General features: G+C 38.8%; 1 long non-coding RNA gene across 1 annotated transcript in view; it reads right to left on the reverse strand.

Moving 5' to 3' along the window:
• Positions 1-3,064: 3,064 nt before the first annotated feature.
• The window catches only part of LOC113895018, a 41,663-nt gene continuing 30,579 nt past the window's right edge, over positions 3,065-14,148 (reverse strand). Inside the window, exon 4 of the long non-coding RNA XR_003511740.1 lies at positions 3,065-3,457. This is a non-coding gene — a long non-coding RNA (uncharacterized LOC113895018). The remainder of the gene's footprint in view (positions 3,458-14,148) is intronic.

A 14,148-nucleotide genomic window follows, 5' to 3' on the forward strand; every position in this document is an offset into this window, starting at 1 on the left:
ACCGAGGATGAAGAACGCCTTAAAAAGAAAATCCACAAAGAGATATCTGACCCTCACCTCAGCTATGGATGCTAGAGAGAAGAGAAACAAAGATCTCGTTATTCAGACATTAAAACAAACACATGTACAACATTGATAAGCATTTTGCTTAAAGGGAGAAAAGAACAGGAAGGGCTGAAAGTCTCCACACAGGCCAATCTGTTTGATGAAAACATATTTCCTTTTTTCTTCTGGCCTCCTCTATAAGACAGTGTACAAAGTGCTCATTTATATTTTCTTTGTTTTCATCCCAAAGCTAGAAGATCAAAGAGTTAATAAAACCTCCTTGCTATAGAAGGTCATTACAAAACTAAATGCAGCAATTCAAAGTGGAAAATAGAATGAATGCCAAGGAGATGTTTAACGAAGTAACATTCTAGATGTATTCTTTGAAGAACATTTGCAGACTCGTTTGATTGCTTTAGAGAGCGCGGGGTACAATGCATCCTGTGCGGAGCTGGCATTGGCTGACGGTTGCGTGCTGCGGCGGCCCCGGCCAGGCCTCTTGGAATCACAAGTGTGTTTGATAGAGAATTACCTAAGATGGTAGAAACGTTCATGAGTATTTTACATAGCAAAATAGTATTAAAAACTTCCGTCTTTTTTCCCTTAAGCCTAATTAAATGTCCAAATGCAAGACATGAAACTAATCATTTGAAAAATATTTTGAAACACTGTTTTTCCAAGAACTAAATTGGATGCCAAGATAAAAGATTAGCTTGATGTTTTCGACTCACTCCTGAGATCCTTCTTCTTTTTCTTTATTTCTCCTTTTTTGTCCATCTTCAGTGCTGACATCCTTAGAATGGGAGCAAATACAGAATATAGAGAGGTAGGCAGGAAAACTGTCAGTATGGCCATACTGATTTATTCAAAAGAGGCAGGCTGGTATACTGGCTTTGCATTTCAATGTGGCATGTCAGAATTTGCCATTCACTGTAGCCCTTGAATCTCAGCATTAGGGCTCATTAGGTTTCTTCCTTAAAAAGAAGAGCAGAAAAGTCTAGAACGTTAGAAATGACCATGCTGCTTGTGGAGTCATGGCTACATGGCAACATGGAAGCTAATGATTGAGGCTGGAATCTCTGATACATGATCAAAAAATTATCCTTTCACTATCTAAAAACTTGGAACATACAGGTTGTTTTCAGTTTGAGGAGGAGGAACGTCTTTCCCAGGATAATTTGGGGGTGGTGGAATAGAAAACTGGCCAAGCTAGATGTTCAGATAACGCTTTGACACAGAGGAGGAGTATAATCAGAAGACAACATAGGAACATAAAGAGATGAGATTAAGTTTAAGCGATGAAAGTTTTTAATTATTTGGGGCAAATAATTGACCTAGTTCATCATAAAATGAAACTGTTTGGAAGTACCGTTGAATCTGTGCCGAGGCCAATAGTATTTTTTTTTTCTTTTTGCATCAGTGATGCATGTCACCTTCCTGCAAGGCAACCAGTTTGCAGATCTGGCCAGAGGGAAAATTACTGGACAACAAAATGAAAAGGAGGCGTAAGTCAGCCCAGATCTCTGAACCCTAGGAAAGGCAACTTCCCTCCCGCTCATGAAAGAGGACGATTGTGCTCAGTACCACTTATCTGGTGCCAACAATCTGGTAAGCTCTCTATTCAGCCCTGCACCAAGGCTACAGCAAGGTGACCTGGAGTTTGGGGCCGAGGTCAGGGAAAGGTCACTGCCTGAAAAATGAAACTAGTCAAATGGAAAGAATCCCAGGAATGGGTGAGGTTAGTCACCCACAAAAGTATCCCAATCCAAGAAATGGCATAAGAAGCTATTTCTTATGACTCTGAGGTTCTGACTCTTTTTAAATAATCTTGCTGCCCCTAGCAAACTGGTGCTAGGATGCTCTGAAGCATAGTCATAGGAATCTGCATTTTGTCACTAAAATTCCTACAGACTTCTTCCATTCCTTCTACTCTTCAGGTTTTCCAGTTCCCTCCTCCTTTCCCTTATTTCCACCACCACCTGCAACTTCAAAACTAAAGATCAGACACCATCATCCTGTTGTTTGAAACTTTCTCTGAAAGCTGGTCCTTTCCCTTCCCCAGCCTCTTCCTGGTGCCTCCCTGCAAAGGCAGAATGTTAATACACAGATTTGTACGTGACAATGTTAGGTGGTCCTAGTATGCCATGACTGTCCATTTTGAATAAGCCTTTTAAAGTTAAAGGAACCTTAGTGCTTGGAATATTTGTTTGCCCTTTCATAGCTTTTCTTATCTCACGTGATGCTTATGAGTCCTGATATAAAGTACCTGTTAGGCTCAGGATTACTTATTTTCAGCCTTCCAAAGGGAAAAAAAAATGACATTTCTTCTCCTGGATGGCAAGATGAAAACATTTTATTTATATCACTTTATATTTGTGAAAAGACTAGATGACTAGATGTACTTTGAAAAGGACTTTTAGTTTAAATAGATAGCTGGAATTGATATGTACGACTGATATGTTTACATTCATATGATTTCTTTTTCTAAGAAACCCCAAAATCATAAAGTTAGAGAGTATTCAATTACTTCTCTTCAGTGTGTTAAATGATGAAGAGGGAGAGTTTAAGTTCTTTTTGTTTTATATTTGTTGTCAAGAATTCATGTAATAAAGTCAAATTTGTACAAAAAAATTTCACGAAATTATTTTTAAGAGAATCAGTTTTCATAGATAAATTTCAGTAGGTCATACAATTCTTTTAATATGAGCTCCTTACTTTTATTAGTGCATTATAAATTATTTACCTTGGAAAAATACATTAAAAACAGAATTAGAATGTCTTTGGTTTATATAGCTCACAGCACTAAGTTAAAATAGTATAATACATGTTATACAGAGGGAAATGTAAATGTGGCCTAAAAGAACATATGAGTCAATTTCACATTAAACATTGACTAGAAAAGTTGACTTAAAGCAAGTCACTATATCACTCCACTACAAGCAAACGTTTCGTTTGTAAATAAGGATGAACTGACAGTGCTTGAAAGTATAGTTCATCAAAATCACAACAAGAAACCAAATATTATGAACATGTAAAATTCCATGTTTATTTAATATCCATTACATAGTCGGTTCATTGAAACTAGACTTTGTAAAGACAAATAACATTTCTGATGAACATAAACAATATCATATAGTTGAAATTCATCCTGTATTTTCACATGAATAAAGATGTCATGATGCAAGAGTTCTAACAATAAAGACCTTGCCGTGAATTGTCATGGCTTCTCTCAGCACTTCAAGGCAGCATCAGCCCCACCAGCTTGAGAGGAGAGCTTAGCCGCTGTGTATCAAGGGGCCCAGTGATCAGCACGTCTGCACTTAACGGTCGTGAAACCTTCCCCCAAAATCTGAGTTGGTGTCCAGTGTGGTCTGTGTCATGAGGACACATCCAGAGCTCAAGAAGAATATTCCTAGGACAAAAAATAACAAAGCCAGAAACTAAAGACAATATGCAGATAACGTAAAAAAGCTCACTTTAATCAAGGAGAAGTAGGAGTATTATACTATACAATATCAATGAGTATATTTTTATAGTTGCTCATATTCCTTAAAGTTCACTTTGTGCCAGGTGTGATGTTAAGCACTTTTTTTCCCTTTACCGTCTTATACAATACTTTAAGCACTATAAGAATACTTTAAAATAAGCAGGTAAGTTTGACAGAGGTTAGGAAACTTGAATGTGATTCACAGTAAGTAGAAGAACTAGAATGCCCTTTGTAGCAACAAACACAGTCCTGGCAAGGCCAGTTAGCTTCCTGTGTCCAACGCTGTGGATGAGCTGATAGCTTCCTCAAAGCCATTCACAACTCTGTTCTGCCTTGCTTTTCTTTACGATGGAGGCTGGAAAAGTAAAAGTCTTAATGTTCTAAAAAGACCTCTTTCTGTCTCTATGATGATATTTTTCTTTTTCTTCCAGTTTTTACAATCCAAACCACAGCACAGATTTCCTTGCTCCTAGAGTAACCATGTAATAGATTTTGACCAAGGAGAAGGTGAAATTGGTAGCTGGAGCTTCCCAGAATTTCTTTTAAGAAACAGACTCAGTTGTACAGCAGATTTTCTCTAGTTATGAGGGTAGATATCCTGTTAAGTGTTCTAACAGGAAGGAAGGAATTCAAGGAGGGAAAAAGGAAGAGAAAAAGAAAAAGATAAAGAGACTCCTTGATCTCTTCACCTCTCCATATCCTGGATTATCCATCCTCAGATTTGTTGGTACATAAGGAAAAAATCCTTTCTGCTAGGCCGTGTTAATTTGGTCCTTGTGTTGACTACAAGGATTATCTAAAACTGTTTTTAAAGATTTGTGACTTATTTAGGGGGTGGGAGCAATAATCAGCAAGTATTTGTTAAATAAAAGGATAAGTGATAGTCATATATCTTAATTGTGGCACATTCTATACCGTATTTCTACAATTAACTTAACATTGAGTGACTTTCCTTTCATAAATGCTAAACACTAGCACATCTGAAATAGCTATCAGTTCTTCTTGATGTAAGTATGAGGGTTAAAAAAATAAATTAAACCCTTTGGGTTATATGCACGAAAAGATGACTATAGTCCTGATCATAGGGCTCCAAAATCCAGAATTGAACTTATTACTGGGCCCAATAAAAAAGGAAAAGAGAAGAATCCAAGAGGGAAAATAAGAATTTTTTGCAGAAGGGTAGATACTCAGGTTAAATTGTTTTTTATTAAATTGAACGAGACCCACTTTCTAATCTACTCCCTGTGTTAGTGATTGAAATCCCATCTCCAGCATTCATTGGGTGCCTGATCTTAGATAAGTAGTTTCACTTCTCTACGTTGCCAACTGTTTTCAACCATAGAGTCCACATCTTGCAACCGTCTCATAGGTTTGCTTTAGGGTTAACTAAAACAATGAACGTGAATCTCCTATACTGGGCCTGACAATAAAGTATAGTTAAGAGACTTTAATCCTCCCTGCCACAGCCCTAACCCAGTTCCCATCACTCGTCCCCTTGACAGAAGTTTGACTTCAATCTCTGAAAACATTTTTCTTTTTCTTACTTCATAGCCCAATCACCATACAAAGACCACATTTGACTAGACACAGATTTTAGTGAAAGAAATACCTCCTACTAAGATGTAAGCTTGCTGAAGGCAGAACCGTGTCTGATCAGTGTTTACATTCCTCAGAATCTTGAGTTTCTACAGAGTTTCTAGTTAGGATATCTGAACAGAAAAGAATGTTTGAGCCCACTATATTAACATTGGATGATTTATCAATCCAGATGATATCTTTTTAAGCTACAATCTTGTCAACACTTACTATTTATGAAGCACAATGCCTGAGGACCTTAAAGCAATTGTCAACAAAAGCAACCCTGTAGTATGGATGATAATATGAAGGCACAGAAAGCAAAAAAGAAAAAACATCCTATAATAGTGGTTTACTGGGAGCTATTCACTATGCTAGGCACTGTCATACATTATCACTAATCCTCTGCAAAATGGGTGTCATAAGCCCTGCGTCACAGAAAGAAAAACCAAGGGTCAGAGACGACTGATAGGTGAATTCAAAGTGCCTTAATCAGTCTGTTTTCAGACCTTTCATCTCCTAATGCCTGAGCCCTGTACACTTCATGTACTACATCCCAGAAGATGTGCTGATTATGAATTTCTATGGAGAAGGCAATGGCACCCCACTCCAGTACTCTTGCCTGGAAAATCCCATGGATGGAGGAGCCTGGTAGGCTGCAGTCCATGGGGTCGCTAAGAGTTGGACAAGACTCAGCGACTTCACTTTCACTTTTCACTTTCATACATTGGAGAAGGAAATGGCAACCCACTCCAGTGTTCTTGCCTGGAGAATCCCAGGGACGGGGGAGCCTGGTGGGCTGCCGTCTATGGGGTTGCACAGAGTTGGACACGACTGAAGTGACTTAGCAGCATGAATTTCTGGGACAAAAAAAGTCAAAGCAGTCATTTGTCTAGTTTAGTTTGGGACCTTAATTATTTAGATCTATAACATCAAGATAATTTATTGCTAGTAAAAAAAATAATATCTAATATTACTGTTTCAACCTACAGACGTCTCATTTAATCTTCACAACATTTCTGTGAGGTACATATCATTACCTTTTCTTGTAAACACATGTTCAAATTCAGGTAGAGAAATGGGCTTTCCCAGGTATCAGACCTTAGACCATACCACAACCCCATCACCTAGTCCAGAGTTCTTTCTGCCATGCTGCCATACTTTGCTCTCCATGCTGCTTTGCCTGAACTTCAGTGAAAATAGGTCAAAGGAAGGGATGAGGATGTGGAGTTATTAGCATCTTTGGTCCTTCTTCCTTCTATTATCTAAAATGCTTTCTGCTGAACAAGGATTTAAAAAAAAAAATAACTGGGCGTCTTCTAAGAAGGCATCCTTATAAAGTATGGATTCAATAAAGTAAGTCTTCCCACTGAGCATGGTTGAGTCAGTATTAGAGTGATTTTCTAAAGGTCCTTAGTTCAAGCTTGGTTTTCAGTGTGTTCTTTTTCTCTTCCTTGACGTCTATTTTCAAACCAATAGTGACTAATCACTTTATGAGCTAGAATAGCTCTGGTGAATTTAACAGGTGCTGTCTAGGTCACCAGTTCAGATTCCAAGATATATGGTTCTGTCTTCTTCTAACCTGTGACTTCAAGCAGTAAGACCAGACCAGTATCTTTAAACTAGTATATTGTACCAGAAGACCATTCTTTCCTATTTTGATTTAGAGGCTGGTGAGGAATCAACTAGGATTGTTACCCTTGAGAACTGGCAGGGCAGTAAGCATCATTCAGTCCCCCGACAAATTTAATAGCATGTCTTTCATGCTGTTAGAAACAGGAGAGCTAGATATAAGCAACCTGATGAAGTGGGATACTATATATTCCTTTAAAAAAATTCATCTGTAGTTTGGGAAAGGAGAAATTCGGTTGAGCAACAGAAAAGCAGAAAGGAGGAATTGACAAAGAAGAAAAATAATGATGATCCAAATTTTAACTAATCAGAAAGAATGATAAACTGAGTTTATCTATTGACTAAACCTGGGAAGGAGAGACAATCAAATGCCAGCTTGTCAACTCTGAAGACTAGGGAACCCTGGACAATAAAGCAGAAGGTCAGTTAATTCACTACTCAATTGTTCTTAGTTAGCTTTTTGATGATCTCTAAATATTTAAAAACTTTGTCTTCAAGTATTACTAAGAAAGTGTTAGTCACTCAGTCATGTCTGACTCTCTGTAACCTCAGGACTATAGCCCACCAGGCTGCCCCGTCCATGGAACTCTCCTGGCAAGAATACTGGAATGGGTAGTCTTTCCCTTTTCACAGGCTTCCCTGGTAGCTCAGCTGGTAAAGAATCTGCCTGCAATGTGGGAGACCTGGGTTTGGATCCCTGGGTTAGGAAGATCCCCTGGAGAAGATCCCTGGGTTAGGAAGATCCCCTGGCTACCCACTCCAGTATTCTGGCCTGGAGAATTCCATGGACTATATAGTCCATGGGGTTGCAAAGAGTCAGACACAACTGAACGACTTTCACTTTCACTTTTCCCTTCTTCAGGGGAGAAGTCTAGGAAGCTAGACTCACGCATTGCAGGCATATTCTTTACCATCTGAGCCACCAGGGCATGGCAACCCACTCCAGTTTCCTGCCTAGAGAAACCCACGGACAGAGGAGCCTGGCAGGCTACGGTCCATGGGGTTGCAGAGTTTGACACTACTAAAGCAACTTAGCATGCATTACTAAGGAAAGGTGCATGCATTACTAAGGAAAGGTACATGTGTCAGGAAGACTGAGTAATACTTACAGATAATATCCTGGTTCTTAGAGTGGACCAAAGATGTAAAGGTGTCCTTCACAGCCTCCCACCTACAAAAGCTTCTTTTTGTTTGTGCCATACCTTACGTATTTTTTATTTCTTCTTGAACCCTTGTTTATGATTGTGAAATGCCATACTAACAGGAATAAACACTTTTATTTCATTATTCTCTCTAACAAATATTTACTCTTTAATCTTTGCAACAAGCCTCTGAGATAGGATCCATTATTAACCCCATATTACAGGTGAGGAAGCTGGCACAGAGAGCTGAAACTCTCCAAGTTCATGGAGATAAATTCATTAGTGAAACAAGGATTCAAACTCAGGCAGTTTTCTCCTAGTCCTTGCTCTTAACCACTATACTCACTATATTTAAAGCAATTTAAATATTTTATAGTTTTCTAAATATAAAACTTCAGCTACAAACAGAGCTATAGATGTGTTTCCAAATATTTAGTGGTTCTATAACTTTCCTGAAAAATAGTTTTCTATTCAGAAGCTATGATTTAATTCCTAATCTGTTTAGGTATGCAAAGTATATTTTTTAAAATAAAAATGATCATATTATTTTTATCTATATACATATAACAATTATTTAAGAAATATGAAAATTTCATGAAGAACCTAAAAACTATAATATTTTAACTGGCTTTGTTCAAAAGCTAAGCCAGAGCTAACAGGGCACCGTTTTGAGATATGTCTAGTTTATAAATAGCAAAAGACTCCTATATTCCTACCATCATTTCTGGGCACTGTAAACATTGTTTGTATTAATGAAAATGCTAGTTCAGTTGGTGGCATTTTAAACAAGGAAGCAGAGGCTCTACTTTGAAGCTGAACATAAACATAATTGAAAAAGGTGATGATGAACTAAACCATATTTACACAAGCATTTGAAATAATGGCTCACGAGTCCTGTAGGATATTTTTCCCCTTTAAAGACAATCACACACAGTGCTCTATTGGTTCATTTCTTGGCATCTTATTCATGCTATAAATCTCCCTGCTGGATAGGAAGTCTAGGCATATCACCATCATTTTTCAAATTAAGCTCATTTCCCTTGCTGAGTGCTTAGATGAAGTAAAATCTAAGGATTTCTCAATTTGTTTCATTATTTTTTTGAAATCAGAATTTCAATCAGTGGCAAGTAGAATGAAAAACTTGTAAACTTTATACTATGGTAGGGGAGGATGTGGTGGGAGTATGTGTGTGTGTGTGTGTGGTTCATTCATGTTCCCAACCACAGACTATTCCAATGATGACAAAAATCTGGGACTAGAGACTGATAAATATGCATTCTCTGAGAAAAATGCAAATTTAAAATGAGGTGGACTTTACCTCAATTGCATATTTATTTAGCAAAGTCATAGAAAACCCAACCTCATTTCAGGTTTCTTGAAAAGTAAACCAAAAAATGATTAAGCATCTCTGATAAAAGTGTGAGATACGGCTAAAATGCTGAATATTACAGATGAAAGAAAAGAAACTTCCTACACTTAAAAAAAAATCAAAATTTATTTTACCCAAAATCATTTCTAGGCAATCTAGTGAGTAAATTGTGAACATCTCAGCCTGAAGCTTTTTTGAAGTTTTCCTGAAAGTTGCACACTTGGAGTTTCTATCTCTGGCCTTACTAGAAGCATGAACTTCCCATCTGTATATCCAAGGCGTACACTCTCCAAGAAGACACTAGCATAAGGTACCCTAGCATAGTGGTTCTCAAAATGTGATCTAAGAACTCCTGGTACTCCATGGACATACTATATGTAGCCTATAATGTAGGCTAGTCAGTGGCGATGACCATCCTCTTTGTTTTGGCATAAGCTAATAATTACTTAAGATCTATAGTAAAATTAGATGTCAGCTCCTATTGCTTCATCAAAGACAGCAGTAATTCTGATTAATTACATTAAAGGGTATGACTGAAGTAGAAGTAGGCGGCCTGAAAATTGAAGTATTTTTCCAGTCAGGTTCAGTAGATTTTCCAGACTGCTGAAGATTTCCAGACTATTGTAGATTTCCAGACTACTGTAGATTTCCAGACTACTGTATTCTATGAGAAAAAGTTTACCCATTCTAAAGGAGGTAGGTTTCAAATGACAATATGGAGTGTAATTTCCACTGGAATGGTTTCTCTTAATCTTGATTGGTGAAAACCATTCCCGTTGCTATAGTGCTGTAGTGCCCAAAGGGACCATAGTTCCTAAAGTCCTCAGACTGCCTTTCAGCACATTAACATATTCTTCCCAATCTTACAATGCTTGCACCTTAAGGGAAGGAGTTATGGCCTTTTTTTCTTTCCTTTTATCTTTTGTTGTGTGCCTAGCACCTAAGAGTCTGCTCCACAGAATCATCTTAAATGAATGCATGCTGCTACTGCTGCTGCTAAGCCTCTTCAGTCGTGTCCGACTCTGTGCGACCCCATAGATGGCAGCCCACCAGGCTCCCCCATCCCTGGGATTCTCCAGGCAAGAACACTGGAGTGGGTTGCCATTTCCTTCTCCAATGCATGAAAGTGAAAGTGAAAGTGAAGTTGTGTCCGACACTCAGCGACCCCATGGACTGCACCCTTCCAGGCTCCTCCATCCATGGGATTTTCCAGGCAAGAGTACTGGAGTGGGTTGCCATTGCCTTCTCTGAAATGAATGCATGAAGATACTTAAAGTAGATGATTTGATGTAGAGAAATCTTCGATTACATAAATGAAAAGTTATCATAAGGAAAGTAAAAATCATAATCCATTAGAAATGTCCAACCACCTCACGCCATGCCAAAATGTTTTCTGATATAAAGGGCATTTTTGTGACAACCTCCCCCTGCCCCCTGCGTAATCATTGGCATAAGAACACTGGCCTCCACTTTCACATCATTGTCTCCCTGCCTCAGACATAGGATGCTTCATGACTCTAAAAACCTTCTCTCAACCCCAAGCTTTAGACCCACCAAGCTTAGGTGTCGTTACCAATTCTATGCCATTTTATAATAGCATCTAGACCAGAGTACTCAAGCATCTTACAACATGCTCTTTCGTGAGCACAGGTTTTGGAGAAAGTGGCCAGTCTGTCACTTCCAGGATCCCAATGTTATCTTGCTTCTCTGCTGGCACCTTTCTGACCCACCAGAGGTTGCGGAGGAGGGATACTGTGGAAAGACTACTTAAGTCTGATGGTTGAAGCAATTAAACAATGTGTCAAGTTAAAATGATACCACTACCTTAACAAACTAGACATAATATAGGACTGAAGGAGATCACATTGAATATGGTCCTAGAAAACTGAGCTTGCTGTCTTAGAGGGGCAAGAAGAGCATTCCAGGGTCTTCCCTGGTGGTCCAGTGGTTAAGAATTCACCCTGCAATGCAGAGGACACTGGTTCAGTCCCTGGTCCGGGAAGATTCCACATGTCATGGAGCAACTAAGCCCCTACACCACAACTACTGAGCCAGCTGTCTAGATCCCAGGAGCCGCAACTACTGAAGCCCACACACCTAGAGTCCATGCTGCACAAAAAGAGAAGCCACTGCAATGAGAAGCCTGAGCATCACAATGAGGAGCAGCCCCTGCTCATCAAAACCAGAGAAAGCCCGTGTACGTCAATGAAGAACCATCACAGCCAAAATAAAGAAATGTTTTCAATAAAAGAACATTCCTCAAAGAGGAAACAATTATGCAGATGTCAGAAAGATGCAAGTTGGAAGTTTTAAGTTGAGGAGGTAATAGTTCAGAAATTCAAATTTGAAGTCAAAGTTTATCAAAATTTTTTCTCTCCTTCAATCTTTTAAGAAGGATAATAGAGAACAAGAAAATTCTGTAATTGGTTAAAGGGCAAAGGTGTGTGTGCTCTTGACAGGTGGCAGGGGGTGGGCAGTGGTGGAAAAAAAATCCAGCTGACTTCCATTCAACTAAGTGACCCTTCCTTGCTGAGTAGAAGACCCAAGCAGTAGGCCAGTTAAGGAGGACTGGCATGAAAGATGGGTGACCGCTGAGTCAGAAACCCTGGCAACAAAAGTGATTTTTTTTTAATCAGGTTGGTGGTTGCAGAGGGTTAGACAATGCTGAAGTTGGCCTGGTTGACTCACACAGACAATTTCTCTGTAGTATAAAAGGTTGTTTGATAGCATTTTCTCCACAGCAGAACTTTTTTCAAAATTGGAGTCAATCCTCTCAAACCCTGTCACTGCTTTATTAACTAAATTTATGTAATATTCTAAGTCCTTTGTTGTCATTTCAATAATCTTCACAACGTCTTCATCAGAAGTAGATTTTATCTACTTTCTTTGCTCATCCATAAGTAGTAACCCCTCACCTGCTAAAGTTTTATCATGAGACTGCAGCAACTCAGTCTCATCTCTAGGCTCCATTCTAGTTCTCTTGCTATTTCTACCACATCTGTATCTTTTCCTCAACTGAAATCTTGAACCCCTCAAAGTTATCCATGAGGGTTGGAATCAACTTCTTCCAAACTCCAGTTAATGTTGATATTTTGACCTCTTCCCATGAATCACAAATCTTGTCAATGGCATCTAGAGTGGTGCGTTCTTTCCAGAAAAATTTCAATTTACTTTGCCCAGATCTATTAGAGGAATCACCATGTATGGCAGCAACAGTCTTACAAAATGTTTTTTCTTAATAAGATTTGAAAGTTTAAGTTATTCCTTGATCCATGAGCTGTAGATAGGTGTTGTGTTGACAGTCATGAAAATAGCATTAATCTTGTACATCTTCCTTAGAGCTCTTGGGTGACCAGGTGTATTGTCAATGTGCAGTAATATTTTGAAAGGAATCTTGTTTTCTGAGCAGTAGGTCTCAACAATGGGCTTAAAATATTCAGTAAACAATGTTGTCAAAAGATTTGCTGTCATCCAGGCTTTGCTGTGCCATTTAGAGAGCACAGGCAAAGTCGATTTGGCCTAATTCTTGAAGGACCCTAGGATTTTCAGAATGGTCAGTGAGCACTGGCTTCAAGTCACCAGCTGCATTACCCCTAATTAAAGAGTCAGCCTGTCCTTTGAAAGCTTTGAATCCAGGCCTTGACTTCTCTCAAGCTATGGAAGTCCTAGACGGCATCTTCTTGCAGAAGGCTGTGTTTCATCTACCTTGAAAATGTGTTTAGTGAAGTCACCTTTATCTTAGCTAGATCTTCTGAATGACCTGCTACAGCTTCTGTACCAACACCTGCTCCTTCACTTTGCATGTTGGTGTTATGGGGGTGCTATGGTTTCCTTAAACCTCGGGAACTAACCTCTGCTAGTTTCACACTTTTCTTGTGTCCTCACTCTCTCAGCCTTCACAGGGTTGAAGAGAGTTAGGGCCTTGTTCTGGATTATGCTTCAGCTTAAGGGGATATTGTGACTGTTTTCTTGTTTGTTTATTTTTTTAATTCATTTTTAATTGGAGGATAATTGCTTTACAATGTTGTGTTGGTTTCTCCTGTACAACACGTGAATCTGCCACAAGTATACATATTTTGTGTCTAGTTTGATCTTCTATCCAGACCATTAAAACTTTCTCCCTATCAGCAATAAGACTGTTTCACTTTGTTATCATTCATGTGTTCACTGGAGTAGCACTTTTAATTTCCTTCAAGAACTTTCCTTTTGCATTTAAAACTTAGTTAACTGTTTGGCACAAGAGGCCTAGCTTTTAGCCTATCTCAGCTTTCAACATGCCTTCCTCACTAAGCTTAATTATTTCTAGCTTTTGATTTAAAGTGAGAAGCATGTGACTCTTTCTTTCAATTGAACACTTAGAGGCCATTGTAGGGTTATTAACTGGCCTAATTTCAATTTGTTGTGTCTCAGGAAATAGCTCTGAGGAGAGGGAGAGAAAGGGAAGGGCGGGTCAGTGGAGCAGTCATAACACACACGACATTTATCAGTTAGATTTGCTGTCTCATTTGGGCATGGTTTGTGACACCTTGAAACAAATATAACAGTAACATCAAAGATCACTGATTTACAGATCACCATAACATATGTAATAGTACTGAAAAAGTTTGAATTATTGTGAGAATTGCGGAAATGTGACACAGAGATACAAAGTGAGAAAATACTGTTGGAAAAATGGTGCTGATCAACTTGTTCCATGCGAGGTTGCCACAAACCATCAATTTGTAAAACCCGCAACAACAACAAAAACCCTACACAGTGTCTATGAAGTGCAGTAAAGCAAAGTGCACTAAAATGAGATAAGCCTGTAGGTACTTTATTCTCCTTGAGACTCAGTTGCCTCATCTGTAAATGGGACCACTGGGACCTCCTTCACGAATGAGGAGGATGGGCACGTCTGA

Source organism: Bos indicus x Bos taurus, chromosome 7 (assembly GCF_003369695.1).
Source record: "Bos indicus x Bos taurus breed Angus x Brahman F1 hybrid chromosome 7, Bos_hybrid_MaternalHap_v2.0, whole genome shotgun sequence".
NCBI classification, from domain to species: Eukaryota; Metazoa; Chordata; class Mammalia; order Artiodactyla; family Bovidae; genus Bos; species Bos indicus x Bos taurus.